The sequence below is a fragment of the Amblyomma maculatum genome, unplaced genomic scaffold, assembly GCF_055883805.1.
Source record: "Amblyomma maculatum isolate TAMU_Amacu unplaced genomic scaffold, ASM5588380v1 scaffold_19, whole genome shotgun sequence".
NCBI classification, from domain to species: domain Eukaryota; kingdom Metazoa; phylum Arthropoda; class Arachnida; order Ixodida; family Ixodidae; genus Amblyomma; species Amblyomma maculatum.
The window spans coordinates 8,976,080-9,001,062 of record NW_028146744.1 but is presented as its reverse complement, the minus strand read 5'-3'; the positions used below and the strand labels follow the sequence as shown (position 1 = coordinate 9,001,062).

At 44.9% G+C, this 24,983-nt stretch overlaps 1 long non-coding RNA gene across 1 annotated transcript; it reads right to left on the bottom strand.

The window, feature by feature from the left end:
- Nucleotides 1–158: 158 nt before the first annotated feature.
- Nucleotides 159–13,058, bottom strand: LOC146171646 (uncharacterized). The gene is made up of 3 exons (XR_014702848.1): nucleotides 12,156–13,058; nucleotides 2,285–2,411; nucleotides 159–1,187 (listed from the first exon to the last, which is right to left on the bottom strand). It is a non-coding gene; the product is annotated as an uncharacterized LOC146171646 (long non-coding RNA).
- Nucleotides 13,059–24,983: the final 11,925 nt, after the last annotated feature.

Genomic DNA, 24,983 nt, shown 5'->3' with positions numbered 1-24,983 from the left:
CGAGATCCAGTGACACGAGCTGCTTTAATTCAAAGCGTGCGCCGCATAGGGCAGAGAGCACACCACCCAGTATCCTAGTACGCTACAGTACTACTACAGCGCATCACTGAAACAACAGACATAAAGACATGACACAAAGTGCTTGCATATGTTCCTCACCTTTCTGAAAGGGCAGATTTATAAATCTTTGTCCTAGATGAACCGTGTACTTCAAGAACTTTTTGGACGAATAAATGAGGTCCAGTATATAATTCTATGTAAAATCTCTCACTTAGGGGGGGGAGGAAAGCCGCCATCACTGGCCTCACAATCTGCTTCCCTCTCTCTGTCCGTTGTCTCAGTTTTGTTCTACGATGTCAGCTGCTAGCCAATCTGACTACAGTTGGTCGAGCAATTGCCCCACACAGGCAGTGGTCTTGATCCCTGAACCAAGGTATTACATTTTTCTTCATCTGAAAGCTACCTGTACAGTTTTTCTTAACAGTAGCCACACAGCAGCTTTCAAATGGAAGATAATTAGTACTTATTACAGTTTATGCCAGTGCTGTAGCAGCTGATGACAAAGATAGTTTTATTATCAGTAGATAGAAACGAGCAGGTTGACTGATAGTTCGCAGCCTTCAACAAGGTGGTACTTTCAAGGCCAATAAGCTTTCAAAAGCTGTGCCAAGAATTCTGGGGTGAAAGAACAGCAATATCAAGTGCAAAAATCTCTAGCATAGTAAGGAGGGCACACACTAAGTATTCTCTAAGTATTTTAGAGTAAGCTTAAGTTGCACAGCCGCCGATCACACAATGCAAGCAGTGATCTTAGGTGTGAAATAAATAACTAAGGCAGCACACATTATGTGGCAACATAATATGAAAATCAAATAATCAAATGTGAGGGATACATTATTTAAACAAAACAATGCACATGCTAGTGCAGAATAAATAAAGGAGGATTCATATAACTGACGCTCAGGCGGACATCGGGTGCACTGATAACCCCTTATTGAGGCATGACCTGTAAACTGGAAGAATAATTCTGAACTACTGCTACTCGAAGGAAGTTGGAGTGTCCATATTTTTGAAAATCTGTGCTTCTTTGGGACAGATGCACTAGCTGGAACTCCACTTGTAGAGCTTGAATCCCCTTTCTCTGCCAGCTCTGCTCACTTTTCTGACAATGCTGCAGTTGCAGATGCCTGCGCAAGAAATTATAAAGCATCTCTAAAGCTGTAGCATTGATAGGTGTAGCTAGACTACTTTATCATAATGAGTGTAGAAAAAAAAAACAACCTTCAAACCACAGAGTACTCATTTGATTGTCTTTTTCAATACTGCAATTCCAGGTCACTAAAATAACCAGGATAACATGACAGAGCATGACATGAAATGCAACATAAAACCGTAGTAATTCTAATAGCACCGAACAGTCACATATTTGAATAAAGTAATTCTAATAGCACCGAACAGTAACATATTTGAATAAAGCAGGTTTTCAAACTATCGAAAAGCAATGCGAAATAAAAGTAGGCAAGTGAAAAATGTTCCTTAACGTGCACTCCAGCATTTACTGCAAGGTCTGATATATCCGGCTGCTGGTCCCACACAGCACTACGGTGCAAGCAATAGAAGTAGATGCTGGAAGAACATATGTCGTAATTATTAAGGAAAACCTCATGGCGTGCCCAGACAGCCAGCACTACATAGCTAGCAATAGAAGTAGATGCTGGAAGAACATATGTCTTGTAATTATGCCCAGACAATCAGGCTGGCATGGTGTATTCTACATCGATGAGTTTGATCACTGTCACAGCATGCACGAAATAAAGCACATGTCAGTGCCAGTGGAACAGGTGCCAATGAACATGTTGCCGGGCAGGCACTGGTGACTAGCAGCCAATTGTGGTTAAAATCGTGTTGCTTATTGCAAAAGTCTATGCTAAACGGATAAGCAATGCTGCATTATCAGGCAGAGGCCGCCCGTTCCGTGGCAAATCATGAAGATACATTCCCAGCCTCATTTGGGTCCTTATGTGCGTTAATTCATTTGACTGACGTTGGACGCGCATTATTGCCCTCTGTCATGGGTGCCCGACTGACCCGTTGCCATGCAGGGGTGGTTTATCCTCACCAGATCTTCACAATGGCACGCCCGCAGTGCGGTTGCAACGCATCTGATAGCAATTAGCTGGGTTGACTGTCGCTACACAGCTTTGGCTTCTCTACACAGCTTCCATCCTGCTTTAAGCCGGGTACGAAGTAAGTAGTCTCGAAGGCGATCCAAAGACGCACACACCTACACCCGCGGCCATTCGGGGGGTTCCGGAAAACTGACCACCATACAATGGGCCGCTGTCTGGATGTTGGGTCCCACGCATATTCTTCAGCTGCTTTCCGCCAATGCACGATGGTTATCGTAGCAACTGCGGTAACAGAGCGCAGGGAATGTTAACAGTCCTCTGAATGCTCCTGTGCACATCTGCTATTCGTCACAGACGTCTGCCGTGCTGCATTGAAACTCTGCTTCAACCTTTCTGCATGCTTTGCAAGCAGAACAGCTTATGATTGAGGGCACAGAGGTCGCAGTAGCCGACATGACCTTGGCATCTATAGTGGCTGCACATCAACCATAGTACTCCATAAAGAAAGCTATAAATTCCCATTAAAAAGGGTGTTAGGTAAGAAGACATGATATTTCGAGTTTGCTTGCTTGGAGGAAGTATTCACATCTTGGTTGGAAATCGGGATAAGAGTTACTGGAGAAACCTTGAGTAATCAGCAATTTGCTGATGGCATTTGCCTTGCTATGCACCTCTGTGCAAGAATTGCAAAGGATGATGAATAACTTAAAGCACAGCATCGAAGTTAAAATAGGCAGAAGATAATTAATATGTTGAAGTAATGTTCAAGAGTCTCAGAAAAGAACAACAGTTTAAAATAGGCAGCGAGGTGCTGTAAATGGTAAAAGAATACATCTGCTAAGGACAGGTAATGGCTGCAGATCAGGACAACGAAAGTACAATGACTATGAGAAACAGATTTGGATACAGTGTATTTAACAAGCATTGTCAGATCATTGATGGCAGCTTACCAGTGTCCCTCAAGAGGAAAGTATACAAGCAGCTACACCTTTCCAGTACTCATATATAGGGCAGGAATGTGGAGTCTAACAAAAAGGGCTCAACTAACTGAGGACAACGCAGAATGCTATGGAATGGAAAATGGCAGGCAGGCTAACAGAGAGGAAGCGTGCAAGGCAGGTCAGGGAACAAACGCGAGTTAATGACATTCTGGTCGAAATGAGCATGGGCAGGACGTGCAACATTAAGGCAATATAACAGCTGCTCCCTAAGAGTAACAGACTGGATTCCAAGTGAAGGCAAGCTTAGCAAGGGGCAGCAGAAATTTAGGCAGATGACATTAGTAAGTTTGCACTGGTCAAAGGGACACAGGTGGCACAGGACCGGACTAACTGGAGTGATTAGACGAGGCCTATACCCTGCTGGGGCCATAGTCAGGCTGATGACTTTGAAAGGCACTTAATACTGCTAATTTGCGTTATGACTATTGATGATGAGTCATGGCTACGCATGTTTGTACATGATCCACAGCTTGCTAGTTTTTAAAGTGCTGAGTCATGCCGCTTTTTCCTATGACTACAAATCATGAGTCATGACTATGGCAATACACAATGTTTTTACAGCCTCAATGCCTCAGATCACGTTAATTTTTAAACAACTCAGGCATGCTACGTTGCATTATGACTATGAGTCATGACTATGTAATATTTGTACAGTTTCCACGCATGATAGTATGTTGCTTTGGAAAGCTGTTAAAGGTATGATGCAATGGAGTTTCTGACACACAGGTGATATATTACACTCATTCACATTTTAATTTTTTCTTTTTTATTTGTGATATGCCAATACTTCGTATCGTCAAGCATTGGCTTTTTATTCTGAGCATTTTGACAGCTTTGAACCCCCTGTGCCAATTTTTCATTTTTCGAATATATCAGTCGATAAATTTATCAAGGACTATTTTTCTTAATTAGCATCATCAAGCACTGACTTTAAATTCAGAGCATTTTGAAACCCGTGAACCCCCTTTTTCAATTTTTTTAATTTTTAATTTCTTCAACTCACGAATTAATTGCTTAACTCATCACTGTCTATCATTACCAATCAATCATCAAGTACTAAACTACAAATTACCATGACAGGACTTATTACGCAGCCACGATTATTTCAGACACGCGGTGCAGATGACTACTACTGCTACAATATATAGCGCCGACGGCTTTTCGTCTGAACAAGCTGTATAAGCTATCTTTTAATATTCACTGCAGTGCGCAACTAAAATGTCATGCAGTTGAGCAGTGAAGGAAAAGTACGAGCGACAACTCTCCCCTGCGTGCAGAGCACCAGTTCAGTAGGGGACCAAAATGGCACCTTTAGCTCAACTGGCAACACTGGCAAAGCCCGGGATACCGACTCCTGGGCCAGGCGAGGCCCATGAAGTAGGCCTAGATGAGCTACCGGACAGGATACTCGGGCCCAGACAGAAATCCGAGGACAAGAGTATACAGGGGGCGAACAGTCAGCAGAGGAGGGCGACTCCATCGGGGATTTGAATGCCTCTTGGGGGGAGCTAGCAAGGGATGAGGAACGTAGGGTTGTGTTCTTTGAAGAACGGGCTCGGGAAGACAAACGCATGGAGAATGGAGCTTGGGGAGGTGAGGGAGGTGGAGTCCGCGTAGCTAGTGAGCAGGGGGAGAAACACAGCGGGAAAAGTCGATGAAAGACCCGGTCAAACAACAGCAGGTGAGGGAGGAGCACCAGGAGTGCAAGTCACCGATCTCTCAGGAGGAGAGCTTCTAAGGGCCTAGGGGCACCAAAGATAGGCAGGTAGGGCAGCCCCGAGCAGTGTTAGTAGCTGGGGACGAGAACGCTTTCCGTTTGAAGCCGGGCACCCTAGAGGTAGCAGACAAGGACAGTCGCCTGTACTTCCGCACGAAGGCGACGGCAACCATGACTGACTGAAACCATGCAGCGGGTGCAAGGAAAGCTTCAGGCAAGAAAAGACCAACAGCATCTGGCAGTGGTACATGCCGGCTTGGTGGATTTGGAGGAGGGCAAGGAGCCCAAGGAGGTTGCTAGCTCGCTGCAGTGGTGGTTGCGAGAGGGGCAGGAGCAGTGGCCGGAACATTTCTTCGCAATCTATGCACTTCCGGAGGGCAGGGCAATGGAGCCCCAGTTGAGAGATGTAGGGCTGTAAACAGGCAGATTGGAGGAGTGTGCCAGGAGTTGGGGCCTAGGGTGGAATTTATACGCCATAGGCTGCAGGTCGTACAGACAGGAGCAGGGAGGCTGCTTTACACGAGGGAAGTGGCTGGGCAGTTGGGACAGAAGATCGGCGGATGTGCACGCGATTTTTTAGGAATTGCACCCGGAGCTGGCAAGTGCCGAGAGCCGCGTTGCACGCAAGAGTCGGAGTCCCAGATGCGCATAAGGACCAGACGGGGGTCAACTCAGGAGAGGGGGGGGGGGGGGCGTTGGACAAGGGGCGCACCCGAAGCATGATGCAGGCGCTAGGGCAACTGCTACTCCGGGCGGGGGCGAGATAGTGGCTCGCAGCCAAAGGGGGATAGAAGTTAGGAAGTTGCTGGAGAATAGGCGCATGAAAGAGATAGCTGAACGGAGTGGAGCACCTCGGAGGAGAGCACACCCCCGAAGGGGCAGGCGCCGTAAACAGCCAACTTAGAAGGGGGAGTCTATCGTTTTTCTTAATATGCAGGGAGGTAGGCGGATGCAAAAATGGGAAGAGTTGGCTTCGGAATTGACACAGCAACGAATGGACCTGTTTGCGGTGGCAGAAACCCATCTTCGAGAGGTAGAGACGCCTCCGTGGGTCGAGGATATGAGTGGGAGGGGTGTAATCGGAGAGGGTCCGAACGACAAGGCGGAGGGATTGGTTGCTTGTGGCAGCGTCGAGGCCGTGGACTCGCACTAGGCACTCGTGTCAAGAACACATGTGGATGGCTGGAATAGAACATAATGGGAAGTTGTACGAATGCCTGAGTCAGGATATACGTACACTTCGGGAGTGTTCGAAGATTCTGGTCCTTGGGGATTTCAGTGCCCACCTTAAGGACTTTGACGGGCGCACAGATGCAAATGGCAGGCTGCTGATGAGAATGGTAGAGGAAGAGAAGCTAGTGTTTATGAATGGCTAGGACAATGTGAGGGGCGCATAACGTAGGCAGCTCGAGAGATGTAATCTTTGATTGACTATTGCCTTATGACAAAGGAGTTGTACGAGGCGCTTGAGAAGATGGTGATAGATGAATTGACGGTAAGGGGAACGTTGTGAGTGACCATAACTGGATCCGGCTGGTGTTTGGACATGAACATCAGAGGCGACGGCAACCCCAGGCACCACTTCAAAGACGACTAAGCGAGGCTGAGTTGCAGGAGATTGCAAGCTGGCTAGAGTAGCGAGTACACCACATCGACTCCTATGAGGTGTTTATGGATGCAATAGGAGGGTAACTTCGAGCACGGGAAAGCTGTATGGGATGCTGGCGTAAGGGCATAGCATGATGGTGTACGGAGCTTGCTGCTGCAATTTAGCGGCGTCAGGAAGCTAGCAGGTTACACCGGCGTGCGGTCAGGAAGCGGTACGAGATGGCCACGGCCAGTGCATGGAATGCATATAGAGCCCGAAAACAGGAAGCAGCTGCTTTGATGGAATCCCGGCCTCACTCTTTTAATAGGCGATTGATAGAAGAACTGAGGACGGCGGGGCAACAAGTATCTCAGTGCTTCTGGCGATGTGTGAAGGCGGGGCAGCAGAACCCTAGGCCCATAGCATTGAAGGGTGGCCCAGAAGGTGAGGCGGTAACGGGGCCAGCTTGCATCCCAATTCTTGAGTGATGGTGCCGTGCGACACAGGGATCACCAGGGGGTGCGGGAAATGCGGCTGAAGAGAAAGGTGAGCTCGAGTGGCAGCGGCCGGAAGAGCAGGCGACGGATCTGCGCGCGCCACCCACCGAGAGGGAATGGGAACGGGCAACTATGAGAGTAGATTCTATGACAGCAACTGGATGTGACGGCATCCCCATGGGCTTGATCAAAGTGCTGGGGCCGAAGGGACAGTCATGACTTGGAGAATGTGTGACGAAAGTGCTGGGGGACGCCGAGATCCCAGACGACTGGAGAAGGACCAGTGTCAAGCCCCTCTTTAAGGGAGCGGGGGATAAGGAACGCCTGGGCAAATACAGACCCATTGTAGTGACGCCGGTCTAGGCTCGCCTTCAGGGGTTGGCGGAGAGATGTGGAATCCTTGGGAGCTGCAGAATGGATTTCGGTCAGGGAGACGAATTAAGGACAATTTATTTGTCCTTACGCAATGCATTGAGGCTGCTCTGCAGGCAGATAGCTCTCTCTATGTTGCGTACCTGGATATAGCCAATGCCTAAGACAATGTTGATCGCGAACAGCTGTGGAAACTTCTATGATAATATGGCTTGGAGGAACACAGGGATGACCTCCTTCGAGCATTATACGACAGGGTCAAGGTGCGAGTGGAGTGGGCAGATCAGGTGACAAGCTTCATGGATATTCCGAAGGGACTGCGTCAGGGATGCCCGTTGTCACCACTGCTCTTTATGATATATGTCGCAGGGGTCACAGCACGGCTAGAGGCCTCGGGGCTCGGTTTTCATCTGGAGCACTTCGAAAAAGGGAAAAGGGTTGTGCGACATTTACCCGCCCTGGTGTATGCGGATGGCTTCGCAGTGCTCGCAGGGTTACCCGCAGATCTACAGAAGCTCCTGGACATTTGTGCATCAGGAATGGCGGAGCGTCGTCTCAGCTTCAGTGACACGAAATGTGTGGTGATAGCCTGGGGCGAGGGAGACCACCAGAGCGGATCCACGTGGCAGATTCAAGGGAGACCGGTCGCTAGAGTGGAATCCGCAAAGTATCTCGGAGTAAGATTGTCCGCGGGAGCAGACTATCTGGGACAACACGAACAAGAGCTAAGGGGGAAAACTGCTCGCTACAGGGGTATGCTAGGGCGCCAGTCACTTTGGTCATTTATTCGGTACAAGTGACAAGAGCGCTTTGGAAGATAGTGGCAGTGCCAGCCCTTACATATATGTTACATATAGTGCCAGCCCTTACAACAGCAGCAGCGACAGCAAAGTGTGCAGCATCTAAGTTGCCCCTTATTCTTGCGCAGGTTAGTCCTGTCACTATAGGGCTCATTTCTTTATTTTTTATTAATTCATTGTTCTGCTGTCGCTGCTGCTGCTTTGGTTATTCATTTGTATTAACCATGCACTACTGTTCCTAACTAACGAAACAGATTGAGCCTACAATTTCAGCGCTGTCTTTAATTTTGCTCTGCATATCGCAAGCGATATGTCAGTTAAAGAGGCCGACCTCCACAAGTTCAAAGAGGAAATAACGCAAGAGCTGAAAATGTTTCGCGAGTCCATAGAAAGGGATTTGAAAACTGAACAGAGAAGTTTGGTTCAGAGCCTTGAATTTGCGCACGGAACAATCGAGGAACTAAAGCAAAAACTGGAGGCAGAAATCTTGGAGAAGATCTGGCAACGCAAAATGAATCCCTCCGCGAAAATTGCTTTGCAGCAGAAACTAAAATTCAAGTACTTGAATTCCGAATGGTCTCTCTGGAACAGTATTCCCGGAAAGCAAACATCGAATTTCAGGGTGTTATTGAACAAGAAAAATAAAGCTTGCCAGATTTGCTTTCTAAGATCGGTTGTGCTGTGAACGAACCAATAACGGAAAGCGATATAGAAGTCTGCCATCGAGTGCCCACGCGAAAGACTGGTAAGACAAAAAGCATTGTCGTACAATTTAAAACACGCACGAAACGTGATGCTGTTTTAAGGAAAGCAAAGAAAGCGCGCCTGACAAATGATGACCTCGGCCTTGATGATAAAGCACCTGTTTTCGCAAATGAGCACCTCTGTCCAACACTCAAGAAATTGCTTGCCATGGCTGTGAAAAAGAAACACGAGCACAAATGGAAATCTGTCTGGGCATTCAACGGCAAAATCTATGCAAAGCAAGCAGATGGCAGCTCAGCCGTGTTGATACCGCGCGAAAGTAGTCTAGAAGAGATATTTTCCAAACCGGAGTAAATCCGATTGTGCTGAAAACAACGAACATTGACAATCATATCATAGATTCTGCAATGAATTATCAAGAATTCACTTTTCCTAAAAATGTTGAAGTTCCAGAAGACAATCATATCATAGATTCTGCAATGAATTATCAAGAATTCACTTTTCCTAAAAATGTTGAAGTTCCAGAAAACCCTTTTGAATCAGTTCTGCATCAATGCACGGTCGGTGACTGGAAAAGAAGACATGCTTACTTCATTTCTCGATTACTTTAGTTTTAAATTCAGCATTGTGATGTTATCAGAAACATGGTACTATGATGGATGCCAAATGTTAAGATTAAAAGATTACAATAATTTCTTTTGTAATCGTACAGGCAGACGGGGCGGTGGTGTCGTGGTTTACGTTACAATGTGCAAGAACTGCGAAATTGTACCTGAATTTAGTAAAGTAACGTCTGACTATGAGATAATAACCTTACAGAGGAAAAATGAAACCAGATCAGTTGTATCTCGTCCACCAGGAGGTAGCATGAATTCTTTTATGCAGTTTTTTGGGCTCTTGCTCGAACATGTGTGCAGCAACAACTTCCGCCTTGTCTACAGTGGCGATTTTAACATAAATTTACTTGATGATACTAAAGCTACTCGGGACTTTAACAGTGTGTTGCATTCTTCTGGTTTTCTGAACTTAATAACAACATCTACACGAATCACTGTCAGTACTCAATCGTTGCTCGACTTCATTTTGACAAACAATAATACTGCTGTTTACAGCTCTGGTACTCTAACATCTGACATAAGTGACCACTGCCCTGTATTTATGACCTATCAGACTATTTTCAAAGGAACAAGGGAACGCAAGGAGTCGCTAATAGTTCAGTCCATCACCGAGGATAGTCTGGAATCGTTCAAACAAGACATAATTGCTTGTGATTGGTCTACGGTCTTCAGCAAACTAGATGTGAATGAGGCATACGCTGAATTTATTAAACTCTTTATGAATACATACGCAAAACGTTTTCCGTTAGTATCAGTAAAACCATCAAATAAAACAAGAAAACCATGGGTTAACCGGCAGCATTTAAAATTAATCAGAAATAAAAACCGCCTATATCATTCATTTCTCCAGTCGCGCTGTGAAGCTGCGCTAAAGGAGTTTAAAAAAAAACAAGAAATCAAGTAAACGCGGAGCTAAAGTGGGCAAAGAATGCATATTATGCTAACCTGTTTGCAAATATTAGCAGACAACGGCCCGGTGCTGCATGGAAAATTATAAATAATGTCCTTGGACGTGATGGCTCTCGTTCAATTCCAAGAACAATTACCGTAAATGGGCGTAATCTGAAAGATCGTAACTTGGCAGATCACTTCATCCACTACTTTGTAAACGCTGCACTACCAATTTGTACTTCATCAGATACAGTTTTCCTAGCTTACAACAGTGCTGAAAGCATATTTCTTGATCCTACTAATGAAAGCGAGATATACAACACATTCATGGCCCTAAATAACAGTAGGTCGTTAGATGCCGACGATATTCAGCTTAAACCCGTTAAATACGCATTAGAATTCTTAACATCTCCTTTAGCTCATATTTTCAATCTGGTAATTGAGTCTGGTATATTTCCCACTGCTATGAAATGTGCAAGGGTGTCTGTATTATTTAAAGGAGGAGATCATAATCTTGTATCTAATTACAGGCCAATTTCCATACTCCCAGTGTTTTCTAAGGGATTAGAAAAGCTAATTTTTTCTCGTATCACAAACTTTTTTGACAAGAAAAGAATTTTAACAGACTCACAGTATGGTTTTAGAAAGGGTCGCTCTACTGAGGCTGCTTTGCTAAGCCTGAAGGAAATAATTTTGGCAAATATTGATAATAATTTACTGACAGCAGGAATATTTATCGATTTCAGCAAAGCGTTTGACTCCATCGATCACAGTATTCTCATTAATAAACTTTCATCTTATGGAATTCGTGGAACAGCTATGGCTCTACTGCAATCTTACCTGGAAAATAGGCACCAGTGCGTATTCATCAATAACGAAAGGTCATCTCTCTTACCAATAGTATGTGGCGTACCACAAGGAAGTGTTTTGGGCCCCCTTTTATTTAACACTTATATAAATGATATTGCCAACATTGACACCTCAGTTCGATTTGTGATCTATGCTGATGATAGTACCCTACTTATTTCTGCGAATAATATCAGCCAACTAGTGTTAAAATCTAAGGATGTCCTTAGTAAACTCTCAGCCTGGACCAAAGCAAATAAAATCAAGGTAAACCCAATTAAATCCATAGCCATTATATTTCGAGCTAATAATAAAGTAGTTCCTCCCCTAGATCCATTCATTTTTCAAGACCAGCACATAGAGATAGTTCACGAGCATAAGGTTCTAGGTGTATACTTTCCTTCGCATCTTAGATGGGACGCTCATAAACCATATTTCTAGAAAGCTCTCGACTGTTACTGGTGTAATTTCACGTTGTCGCACATTGCTCCCCATAAGTGCTAAACTACAAATTTACTATGCTCTGTTCCTTTCTCATGTCAACTACTGTACTCTAGTATGGGCAACAACAACTAAAACAAATGTGAACAAGCTTCTTGTGTTGCAAAGAAAAATTATTCGTCTCATCGTAAACTTAGAACCAACATCAAATGTTCAACCCTTAACAACATCACTTAATATGATCCGTGTGGACAATATTTATGAATATCGTTTGTTACAATTAACATATTTCGGTTTGACAGGTATGGGTAATTTCTTGGTAAAACTTGCATCTCTTGAACACCACACTGCAATAGTAAACACTAGATGCACTGACACGTGGTCTCTACCACATTTTAGAACAAACTACAAAGTACAATCCTTGGCTCATAATCTTCCCGTTTTTCTCAACAAACATAAAAACACAGTTGGTTTTAGTCCTAAGCAGTTAAGAACCTACTTCGTGCATATATAATCTATTCATGCATGTGTTCTTTAAATATCATACTCACCTTTACGAACTTTCTGCATTGAGCTTGTTCCATTGTTTTCATCATTGATCAACTTTTTTTGTTTTGTTTTCATATCGTGCTGCAGAGATATACATTGTATAATACTTTTGATGTCATGGTCATATTGTTAACGAACTTTTGGAATTTGCTGTTTGCTCCTGCTCTGTTGTGTACCGGTTTCCTGGGTCTCTGTCAAGCTGTTTGTACAGCTTTTAGCCCAGGCGACCATCCACTTGTTGGAAAATAAATCTGATTTGATTTGATTCGATATGCCAATGCGGTACTGTGCCCGTCGACGGGCACCAGGGAGTTCCTTGAGTGCTAACAGGGGGCAGTTGGCCGATTGGCGTTGGGGGTGCCACGGTACACAGCGGTGGAAGGAGTGCAAGGAGAAGATGGATGGTCGTCATTCGGGGCGAGAGTGGCGGTGGCCAAAACAACCTTTGAGGACAGGCTAATGCGCCTTCCGGCCAGTCGCCTGGCTCATCAGATGTAGACACACCTGGTCTGTACAGGGATATCTATACGGTGACTAGGCGCAGAGCGAAGCTGCAGCGACGGTACAAGTTGCCAGCGGTGTGCCTGGCGAATGCGAAGGGGACCCGGAGACCGGCCGGGAGTCAGGCGAATAAAATAAAGGAGGAAGTGAAAGCAGCTGAAACAGCGGAATGGATAGCTGCGGTCGGTGTAAAGTCATCCCTGGCCTTCTACGGTTCGCAGAAGTTGGAGATCCGCCCGGAGCCGTGGTATGAGAACTATCTGGGAAGCGGCCTGCTGGCTGAATCTCGCTGCGGTGCCCTTAGAACACGGCAGTGGAGAGCGAAGTTCACTGAATACCAGATAGCATGCGCCATCTGCGGAGCGGAGGACGAATTCTTGGAGCACGTGGTCCTCCGACGTAGAGACATCATCCCAGTTCCGAGCGCAGCGTTCCGAGAGGCACTGGGCTTCTCCGTCGGCGCGGGTACAGCAGCAGCGGTGGAGGTTACAAAGAGACGCCCGGAGTGTAGGTGGGCACAGCGGCCGGAGCGGCAAGGGAGGCATGAACGAGTAGCGTAAATACGGTATAGTGACGGACGAAAGTGGAGTGTGCGGGCAGCCCGTAAACCCTTTATGTCTTTCTTCTTTTTGTGTGTTATATTTAGCTCGGACAGTGATGCTGTGATCGCCCGTTCCAAATGGTGCGGCCCTATCGCCATCGTGCCCCTTCAAAGGCTGGCACCGCCCTAAGCCAGGTGCAAGATGTAGGCTCTCTAGTGCGCCGCATGTTGTTGCATATTGCGCCGCGCAACAAACATCGTTGTGGTCAGGAAACAAAGCAGCATGCTATCACCGCTGGCGACCTTGCCTCGTGTAAAACTGCAACACACTCTCACCTTGTGCAATAACATCATAATACACCATACACACATGTCACCTTTCTAAAGGCAGACCACAGCCATGCCAGACAGGCTGCTAGGACCACAGAACAACGAGAGTCGAGATTAGCCCATTGCCAAGAAGCTTACCAAGTGCAGAAGCGAGCCAACATCGAAGAGGCAGCAGCTATTGTGGCTGCTGCTGATGACTAACACTCGTGAACCTTGGTTTAAGGATAGCTGAATCTCTACATTTCTTTTGTGCACTCACTATTTTTTCATGCTTCTCTAAAAACTAAAAACCATGCAGTTGACAAAGATTACTTTTTATTTATTAAGTGGAGATGCAAAACAGTGTACAGTAAAAGCTCAAAAATTCGAACTTACGGAACCGGGAAAAAAGTTCGAATTATCGAATGGCGTCGAAAAAACTGACAAGAACCATTTGTATTACGGTAAACGTACCGAATTTAGTCGCGTAACCAACTCGCTCGCATAATGAACCCACCCAGCCCCAATTTGTGCCTACTAATTTGAAAAAAAAAAAAAAAGGCGTCAGTTGTTAGCGCCTCCCTCCGTTTCGCGCGGTCACGGCCCACAACACATTTCTTGGCAGTGCGCCAAGAGGCTGCGGCAAAGACGGTACCTGCCGTTTTTATCGCAGCTCAAGCACAGGTGACCGATAGTTCTGAGCCTTGCCTGTTGCACCCACACAAATGTCGCGGCTCTACGACAACAGTTGCTGCTGCAGGTGACAAGAACACAATGGCAGCCCGCCAACACTGCATCGCGATCTATGGATCCATGTCCATATTGACGTCACGCAAGACGTTGGAACGCAAGACGTATCAAGACGCAAGACGTTATGTAGGCACTATAGGGGGTATTCACTGACGCGCTGTGCGGGGTGCATTGTGGGTAATTGAGGCGCAGTCGGCCATTTTTGTGTCCACGGAACGAACAGGGCGAACGCCTTGGCGAACGTACGTATCAAGTGCTGTCGTGCGGTTCTACAAGCAGTTGCACCCGCAGCTATATGTTGTTTATTGAGCTATCGTAGACTGTAATAGACGCGTGCACAGTGTAAACAACGGAAGCTGAAGAGCTGCGCGAAAGACCTCGGCATTTTAAGATTCCGGAAGTACACACGAACAACTCCACCCGAACGAGACACACTTCCCCGACATGCGACGCCACGTATGGCTGGCACGGCACAACCGCACAATTACCATGGAATATGAGAAATGTATGTCAAAATGGGCTGGACTGGAGTCTTTCGGATGTGCCCTAGCAGCCAGCTCTTGTCACTATCTGTGCACGACTGTTCTTCACGCACTCGGAAGACACATTCCCGGTAAAAGAGCAGCGCGGTAATGTAATCGCTCCCAGTCATGCGCATGCATGCAGCGCGGCGCCAACACCTCCTCGTCGTGTTTGGTTGCAATAAAATCCTTCAAAGAGGACTAGCTAAACTTTGTGTTGCCGTACTTGCCTCATTCGATCAGAAGAAGTCGGATGTTCGCATCGTCTGTGTCGGCTGCTAATCAAAGCAGACCGCATGCAGTTTCGGCGTTTCGGCGAAGGAACATAGGCGGGCAGAGTTGTTTTGCAGTATGTTTGATGAACTTTAAGAACAAATTTATCTCTAATATAACAAATTAAGTTTAGCTTGGCCAAAACTGCGCAGTATTTCAAGAGTTTCGTTGCAAAAAGTTATTTCGAGCCCGCAAGGCAACGAGGTGGCGCTACCGGTGTCATCGCTGTGGCGTGTGGCAGCGGTTTCTTTTGCTTCCTTACCGCCACAGACGATGCAAACATCCGACTTCTGATCGATTGAGGCAAGTACACCAAACAAGTTTTTTATAAAAGATACTGACTACTAAACGCCATTTCTATGCAGAATATTAGCTACAAAAACTCTGACGGCACGCACGTAATTGCACGAAAAGCGAGTTCGTCTGCTTCAACCGCGGCTCTTAACACAGCCGCTTGTAACGTAGTTGCGTTCCGAGTGGCCAGTAGACTTGCGACTGGTTTCTTGTGACGAAGTTCGTCTGTAGGACAAGAAATTCATGAATGTCGCACATACTTATGCGTGGGCACAGGCCGACGCTTACCATGCAGTTGCGCATATCGACTCCACACGGGTTGGTACCAAAGTTTTGTTTCGTACAGGTCTCCGTCCGCATCGCGCCCACTTTGCTGATAAATCGAACTGTCACTCATGATACCGATTGAGTTTTCATAACAACGGTGCTGACATAAGGCAGAGTGACAGAGCAAACGGACGCGCACGAACAGCTAATCTAACTGTCGCCTCGTACTAGTACTAGTCAAAACAGGACGCAAAGACGGCGTCGGCTGCATACTGACGTCAGCTGTGACGTCATGTAAACGATCTCGCCGCATTCCTTTGGCCGGCGTTGCTGCGACCCGGTTGGAATAAGCTAGAAGCTTGGTGCAACCGGGTGAAAATAAACAAATCGTTATTGCAACCCATGGATTGGCTTGGCTTTGTTTATTATTTTCGGATTGGGGTTTTTGCAGGAAAGCCAAAGGCAGATCACGTGTCGTGTGTTTGTAAACGACGTTTGGAATGTGTGGTCGTGTGAATCGCGATTTTTGCGCCGTGCACATTTCGTGCCTCAGTGCTCATCTTGCAGTTTCTTCATGGATTACGTTAGTAACGACAGAGGCGATAGACGCAGTAGAGAGTAGAGGCTTCGTGCATCCACGGAAGTTGAAAGAGTGCTCCGACCTGCGGACCCCGTCGGTCTCTCCGTTCATTCTGCAACAAATCATATTTGCGTGTTGCTTCACGAACAGGGCATCTTGGATTTATTTTTGAAGCATGAGTGGTGCACAGTGTGGCATACTAGAAACCAAGAGCGTATGTAAAACGCCTGTGTATGGGGATCGTGATTTGGTTTGTGCTGCCATAGAAGAAAAATATTCTCAACGTGTAGGTGGTCTTGGCTTTCGTTTTGAAGGTTGCGATTTTTATGTAATCACCGTATGTGATCGCTTGGCTGATTCTGGAAGGGTGTTTATGTGCTCTTTCTTTTGCAATGCCGGGCACTCCAGATAAAACGGGTCTTTTCGAAGCTGCGAGCAGTTTTCCCAAAACTGCCTTAGCGAAAGGACACTTCTATTTCGCGTTATTCACGAGGTGTGCGCGTTCGCGTAGTGTACAAGAGTGTGTTAAAAATATTTAGCATTCACCCGTTCCTACGTTCCCTGAATCACACAGGGTATAGGCACTAAGATGGAGCCGAAATGGTGCCTTTCGCCCTCAATATATCCCAATATTAACTTCGAAAAAAATATCCAGCAGGTTCGGTACTGGATTTTCTTTTACCGCTTTTCTCAAGTTGCGTCGCCTGTCTGCACGCATTTTTCACGTTGCCCGCATTCTGCTGAAGCTGCCTGAATTGAACAAACCTCTATCCACTAGTTTGATCCAAGGCTTTCTGACCGACCGCTCGCGGTTTTTATACTGCTAATACTCAGTCCTTTTTTTCAAAGTTTTCTTTCAGCTATGTGTTCCACAAAGCACTGTCCCTTACTCAACAATCTCCCTTCAGTAACTTCTACCATCCACATTTTAGTTGATGACTGTGTACTTCGCTGCTCTGTAACCAACTCATCCGACGCCTCTGCCTTATATCTATATCTAATTTGCATACAATAGTGATGTGCTATGTGGCCTCCGTCCCTGAGAATCTTTAAACTGTTGATTTCTTCTCACCACTGCCAAAACAACACATCCTACTTACAAAATTAACACTAGTATTACTTTTTCAAAGAATTCGTTTAAGTACTTTGGTGTTCACCTCACTAATGGCTTAACATTGTCTTACCTTGTAAGCCATGTAACTAATTACTCTAATAAAACTGTTGGATACCTCTATCGTAACCTACCCATGGCTGGCACCTTCTTGTGTAAAATTACTAGATTACAAAATCCTTGTGTGATCACAACTTTAATATGCCAATGATATAGTTGATCCACACTACTGTAATTTTACTGAACCTTATGAGCCTGTTCAAAACCATGCCACCAGCTTCATTCCCTCAAATACTCCTTCAGCATCTCTGCCATGAAATCTCTGTTACAGTCTCTGTTCTCATCACTGTACTTCATGCCCCTGCCTTTATCACAAGCTTTTCATACAAGACCTCATGGCAGTCGTCTCGGCTAACCTGTGTATAGAACACCTCGCACAGGTCATCGTAAAAGTGGCGTTTCACCGCATGCCCGCCCAACTACATTTCATGAGTCATTCTTCGCAAGCACTGTTCACAACTGGAATCATCCCTCATCAGTGATCCTGTAAGCTTCAATACTGCCATCGAAGAACCTGTCTAATCATAGCCATGTATACCACTAGCCTGTCGCCATTTATCACTGTGCACAAGCCCATTCCTTCTGTAAAGTCTTGCATTAGGACCTCTGAGGTATCAATAAACACATAAATAAAAGCATGGTTGATAAAGATTCCTTACAATATGGGAACTGTGATTATGTTCGGCAGGAATATATATATATGTAACTGGATCATGTTGAACGGTGTTAAGCTGTCTTTCCTGTGATATTGAACTTAGAAATTAGGATACTGAGTGATAACACTGGCATGGTGGCTTGTCTTTTGAACTTAGAATGAACTTAGAATTTAGAATTTGATTGCAGTATTCCTTTATTTGCATTCATCCTCAATGCAGGGGTGGAAGTGCTGCTTCATTCTGCTCCAGCCTGCTTTCCCTGCTCCAAAATTGCTCCAACTTGACTGCATCAATGTTCTGACATTAAATTTAGTGGAGCACGGTTTTGCCGCACAGTGGGCCATTACTGGTATTGACAGCAAGAATCGCAATCCGAGACAATTAAGTTAAGCGACTATGAGAAGCGCAGCTGGGCAATGGTCTGTTATGAGTTCTGTATACAGGGTATGTGGCTGGTGTAGTCAAAACGATGGCAGCACACCGGTAGCAGAGGTGTAATGCATGTCACCGGAGCCTAATACATATAAAATTTTAATATTACTTTTAGTATGCAGCATAATGTTTGCTTATAAGCAAATTTGAGGAATTCGTTACGGAAAATGTTCTGTGCACTTGATATAGCACCTACTCCCGGCCTTTTGAATCGCCTGTGGTGAGGGAAATGAGATCAGCAAGTGAAGCAGGCGCACCAAACTACTACGAGGTAGCGAAGCACTGTAAGTGGTAGACGAATATGTTTACTTAGGACAGGTAGTAACCGCAGATCTAGATCATGAAAGGGAAATAACTAGAAGAATAAGATTGGGATGGAGTGGATTTGGTAAGTATTCTAGTATCTTACCGGTATTGCTCAAGAGGAAAGTATACAGCAGTTGCATCTTACACTTACTCACCTATGGAGCTGAATCATGGAGGCTAATGAAAAGGGTTCTATTTAAGTTGAAGACAACGCAGATGACTATGGAATGAAAAATGGTAGGTGTAACGTTAAAAAATAGGAAGCACATAGAGTGAGTTAGAGAAATAATGAGTTAATTACATTCTAGTGGAAATCAAGGAGATGAAATGGGCATGGGCAGGGCATGTAATGCGTAGAGAGGACAACTGATGTTCGCTTAGGGTAATAAACGATTCCAAGGGAAGCAAATCGTCGCAGGGGACAGCAGAAAGTTAGGTGAGCGGATGAGGTTAAAAAGTTGGCAGGAGTAAAGTGGATGCAGCTAGCACAGGTAGAGGAGTATGGGAGAGGCCTTCACCTTGCACTTGATATAGCTTGGCCAATGATGATGACTACGAGCCATTAGAAACTTGTCCAGCTGCAATGAACTACACGGTTTGTTTCTAGCGATTCTGCTGTGAATACAAGCAGGTGCTTCACCATCTAGCCTGTCATGCCTACAACAGACAAAAGCACACTTGGAACTCTTATGGAGGTGATGCCACTTAGGTGCCAGTCACTAAATGTGTTTTCAAAAGTGTTGGAAAGTCATATACAGGGCCTATTGCCAGTGTGTTGAAACTAAGATAGCTCAAGCAATAATTTCAGCAGCCACAGAGGGCCATAAAGTAATGAATTTGAAGGGGAAAAAGGCTATACTTAAAGTGCCACCTATCTTCCCTGAAGGCCTTACTGGCCAGTACCCAGAAATTTATCTGCACAGGCGCAGGATCAAAAAGAATATGCACAAGATAGAAAGCAGAAATGTACTGTTCATTGATGTGACTTCAAACTTATTGGCAATACTTGAGTGCATCAAAGTGGTGAAGTCCACCTTTGAATCTTACAAAACAGTATAAATCTCTTAGTTAAACGATCTTCAATGAAGTGTAGAAGACAGCATTCCATTTGCTGCTATTTAACACTTTGACTGGTTTTGCTGTACAAGTGCTGCGGCCGCATGCCGTCCCGCAGCATCTGCAGTACAGGTATTGCGCTAAACGCATGGTGTTTGAAATAGCTCGACACTGGAGGTGATTTTTTTTTTTTTTTTCGGAATATTCGACAGTCAAAGAGTTAAGTGAGGAAGCTAGAATTCTATTATTAAAAGCGAGTAAAGAATCTTGCTCCAAGACATAATGTGATTGCTCCAAAACTCTCGCTTTATTGCTTCAAAGCTGCTCCGAAGTTACTTTATTACTGCTCCCTGAGCTGCTCTAAAATGCTTGAGCCTGTTTCCACCTGTGTAAATATGATTACTTTCTTCCCCTGTACGGCACTTCAACCAAGAAAAAACTCGGTTATAATTTCTTTCCTGTGTTTTTTTGTTTGTGTGACTAAACTATTTAAACTAATATTCTGCCTTGAGGTCTTAACCAACTCAATAATCTCCTTAATAATAAGCGAAGCATATAAGCAGAAGGAGCGATCACTTTCACTTCGACGTTAGATGTTGCAGAAAGTCAAGTTCATCATGGTTGACAGCAAAGTCTTATTCATTGTAATAAATTTATGACTGTATCAATACTTGTGCATGTTACTATATTGGAATGAGGTCTTTGAGATTGAGATAGATGTGGTCAGAGGTAGGGAGATGAACACAGCACTGACTGTCAACTGAGGTTTATTGGAAAACGGAGGAATTTATGCACATTTTCATAACATGTGACTCAGCCGAAGTCAAAATGTCATATACACGTGTACCAGTTTTCTCTCCTAACAAAGCATTGACAAAAAAAAAAAGTAACAGTAAACAAGAAATCACAAAAATCCAAAACGCAAGTGAAGTAGTATACACCATGAGCAAGCACATGCCTCACCGCTAAACATTCGATGAAGACAAATGAAAAAGCCAGATTGAGCTGTACATGGGCTTCTGTTGTCAAAATGTAAAGTATGAATGAGCAGGATTAAGTCGTGTCATTAGCCTTAAAAACCACCAGATATAGAACCGAAAACTGCCATACAAGAAAAGATATAACATACTAAGCATTTTGAGTAAACCTACGCTACTTACAGGATCTCAAGTTCTTTTTCACTGAGCATTATCGAAGGTGCACAGACGCACAAGCCCTTTTTCTGTTTGATGACTCTTGCCTCCAGAATCTCTGTTGTAATCTGCTTGTTGCTTCTACCAATAATCCTTGTTTTGTGAAGCCCAGTGCTTAAAGTCTGGCTCAATCGGAGGGGGTCTGTAGTGTTCGAGCATTGGTGGAAAGGGAAATAAAGAAAGTGGCTGGTTGCTTGTTTTGCAAATAATTTTATACAAAGGGGAGAAATCATTATTTTTCTCCATCTCTGGTTTTTATTAATACTCAATGTGAAACTGTTAAACTGCTAAAACGATAGAGAAGAAATCTTCCAATTACACCACTGACAAGAACAAAACAATGGTTACCTGGTTTGTATTCTTACAGTCCTCATGCTTGAATTCAAGCTTGTGGGGATCTCGGACCCCTCTTAAATATTACGGGGGGGGTGGGGGGTCTCTAACACACCCCCAGGCTTTAAGCCCAGTAGAAGCCAGGGCATACAACCTGTGCACCTGCTGCAGTGCAAAGCAACGTTTCCTTCGCAGATGTTTCTTTTTTGCAAGTTTTTCATAGGTATAATTGTGTTCTCAGAACCGTTCATTGAGGCATCTACCCGTTTGTCCAATGTAACGTTTCCCACAGCTTAATGGGATCTCATACACCACACCTGTGCTGCAGGGTACAAATAAAGTCTGGTGTTTTATGCTACATGCGCGTCGCTGCACACCACAAGTTTGAGTGATCCTACAAAGCTTCGATAACTTTTCCGAAGCTGTAAAAACTACTTCGATATTTACTTTTTTGCCTATTTGTTTCAAATCATGCGATATGCTGTGCAGATAGGTTATTGCAACCAGATTTTGTTGTTGTATTCTGTACGCTGTGTTAGGCATAGCTTCCTTGCTGTTTGTTTTCATTTTTTTATAGGTTCCTTCAGCAACTGAGATGACACCATGTTCCGGATAGCCAGCTTCTTTCAACCTGTCAGTTTGATGAATGAAGCTGCTTTCCAGGAATTTTCGAGATTATCTCATTCTTCTTTTGATACCTCTTCCTTTCCTCTGTCACATGAATCTCATGTCAAACGTAAAATGGGCACAAATTTTCTCTCCATCCCGGCACATTTCATTTTCCGCACTTTTCTTCCCCGACTTGGTGGGTTTGGCTAGTCTTGCACCAGCTGACGGACTGGTTGGCTTTGGTGACCCGTACTCAGGACATTCTCGGTGCCTAATACTCCGTGTCATTTAAGTTTCTTCCTCCTTCTCCCAGTGCATTTTTTTCTGTACCGTTTCCACCTAAAGCATCTTGTACCAACTATATCTCCCATTTGCATTAACCTGGAACATTGCTTTTCCTTTGCACCACTGCCATTCAGTCCCCCATTTATCTTGACTCTCCTCCTTTTAATTGGTGTACCTGGCTGGAGTCCTCCATGTCGAAGTGACAGATGGCCCTGGTTCTACAAGTTGCAAGCCTCTTTGGCACTCATTTTTGTAGCCAAATAAAGTTTCTTACTACTACTTCTACTAGGTCTTGAAGTACAGTTTTAAGAGTTGAGGAAAGGTCTACAGGGACCAGCATAGCTGAGAGCGAAACTTAAAAAACACAATAAGACCTTAAACGTGGGTCGTTTTATTTTGCAGTTTATAACTTATATTTTGGATAGTTCCAATGAAGCTCTGAATGGTCTCTTTTGATCGTGCTTCTATACCTTAAAATTTCTAACTGAAGGTATGAATGCATTCTAGAAAAGAAAGCAAAAGCCGTCAGGGCTAGGCTTTTTTTGTGCTTCTAAGTGTTGCAATTTTTTAGAAAAATTTGGCATTGGCAGAACAGCCAAGTTGAGTATTAAATTTTGGTAAAATGAATTCTGCTTTGCCCAGTACTCTTGCTGAATTTTGGGGGTGCTATTAAAATCACTTGTTTTGACATTTCAAAAGCCTTTTTCTGTTTCTTCTCTGGCTGCATATACTGCAGCTAATTCTCTTGATTTTAAGCGAGTATCTCAATTTTAAGGCACTTTTGATGACTCAGTACTTGCGCCTTTTCCTTTCTTAGAAATTTTTGCCTCAAATTCAAGTTAGTTTTTTATTTCATGCAAAGAGGAAGCAGCCACAGTTAAGCAATTACTGTAAGTGTCTTGATGAGCTGGCCCATCAGGTGATGAGGAATGCTTTGTATATACTGATTCACTAAATGAGAAGCATGGGCATGTTCAACTCAAATAAAATTAGCTGCCTTTTCTTAATCTTCAAAAAGCATTTGATACAGTGAACCATAAGATTTTAACTACCAAACTGAACTACTTAATTGTCTTCTGCTGTCCATTTATTGCTATTCTTATGAATTTTTGCATCAGATTAAACAACCAAATCAAACCTTCTGATAATGTATCAGTAAAGGGGGTTGTAAAGGGTAGGGTTTATTCCATCTCCCATACTTTTTTCCTTAATTTAATAACACAAGCCCCAAAATTTAAACTTCCACGAGTTTGTCCTTCTAGAATGAACAAATTATGTCACTAAGTGTTCTGACAATGCAGTTTCAGTGAATAAGAATCTGTTGGCACCATGCAGGAGGTCATGCCGACGCCCATGTCAGTATCTCTACCTATATCAGTGTAAACTTTCCCAAAACATAATTCTGTTGGCGTATTTAGCGCAAGAAATTTTTATGCGCGGGCTAAATTGAAACCACTGTGATGATCGAGCGTGTACCTGGCCATAACCTCCTCTATTTTTTCGAAAAAATAGAGGAGGCTATGACCTGGCTCTCTTATGAGCCCGTTTCATATGTGCGGGTATACCTTGCTCTCGAAGCTTGCCGTCCCTCCTGTGCGCTACGAAGGAGCAAGTGACAACTTTGGAGCAGTACGCTGCCATCTACGCTACCTGCTCGGGTAGTTTCGGCCGTACACAGGCGAAACCGAAACTATACAGCGGGTGAGCGAAAATCGCCACGCTAGTCATGCATGCTGAATACGCGCCACGCACCGCCGCGGGTGTCACTCCTTTCAAAATGTTCGGGAGCGCCCGGAAGGAATGGCTAGCGAAGCGATCGTACAACGTACACCCGTACATATATATGCCGCGCGCACGAAATTATCCTCGACCGAGAGGTTTCGTTTTCTGCCATGCGCGGCCTAAATTCATGTGCTAAAAGCGGGGACGATAATGGTGTTTCCAAAATTTAAAAAAAACTGATATAGATATTATAATTGCGACCTCAGCAAACCTATAGCTGTTAGTAAATGAGGCGCTAGTGCGCATGACTAGTTAAAAAGTATTATCAGTTATATACCAGCGCCTGCTTAATTAATTGTTATCGCACCACATACACGGGCACAATTAAAAGCCTCCAGCCGAACCAACCCGTGAAACTACATGTTAATTCTGCAATGCCCGCAGTCCCGGCATAGTTTCTTTTTTCACGGCCCGCACCCGCAGCAGCGGAGGCTGCAACGAATTGCATGCCGCCCGTAAGCGTGTACGTGGCGTCGATCGGCATTGCAGTGCACCGTTGTGATCATTTAAGAGCCAACAGATCCCGTACGTCTTTGTTGGCCAGCGTGTATAAACGAACTGTCTGGCGACTCGAGCAGGGTAAGCCACGCTAATTCGACCAGGAGGCGACTTCGTGCCAGGAATTGCATGGTTGCGATTTTATAGGAAGTCGAGATTGAATTGCGATGGCCCAGTGGAAGCTAGGTGGAACGGAACTGCATGGCCATGTCACAAAAACGTAGCAGCCGCGGGCAAAACCAAGCACCCAACAACACAACAGTGTCTTCTGCAGCCCCCCCCCCCCCCCCTCCCCCTCCCCCGCTGTGCTGGTGCAGTTGGCGTACTCGACTTCTGTGTCCAAGGGTGTGGGATTCAATCCTGACTGGGGTGACTGCTTTTCAATGGGAGCGAATACTAACAAGGCGCCCGCGTGTACTGCGCGGTACGGTAAAAACCCAGCTAGATGGTCGAAATTCTCGGAGCCTTCCACT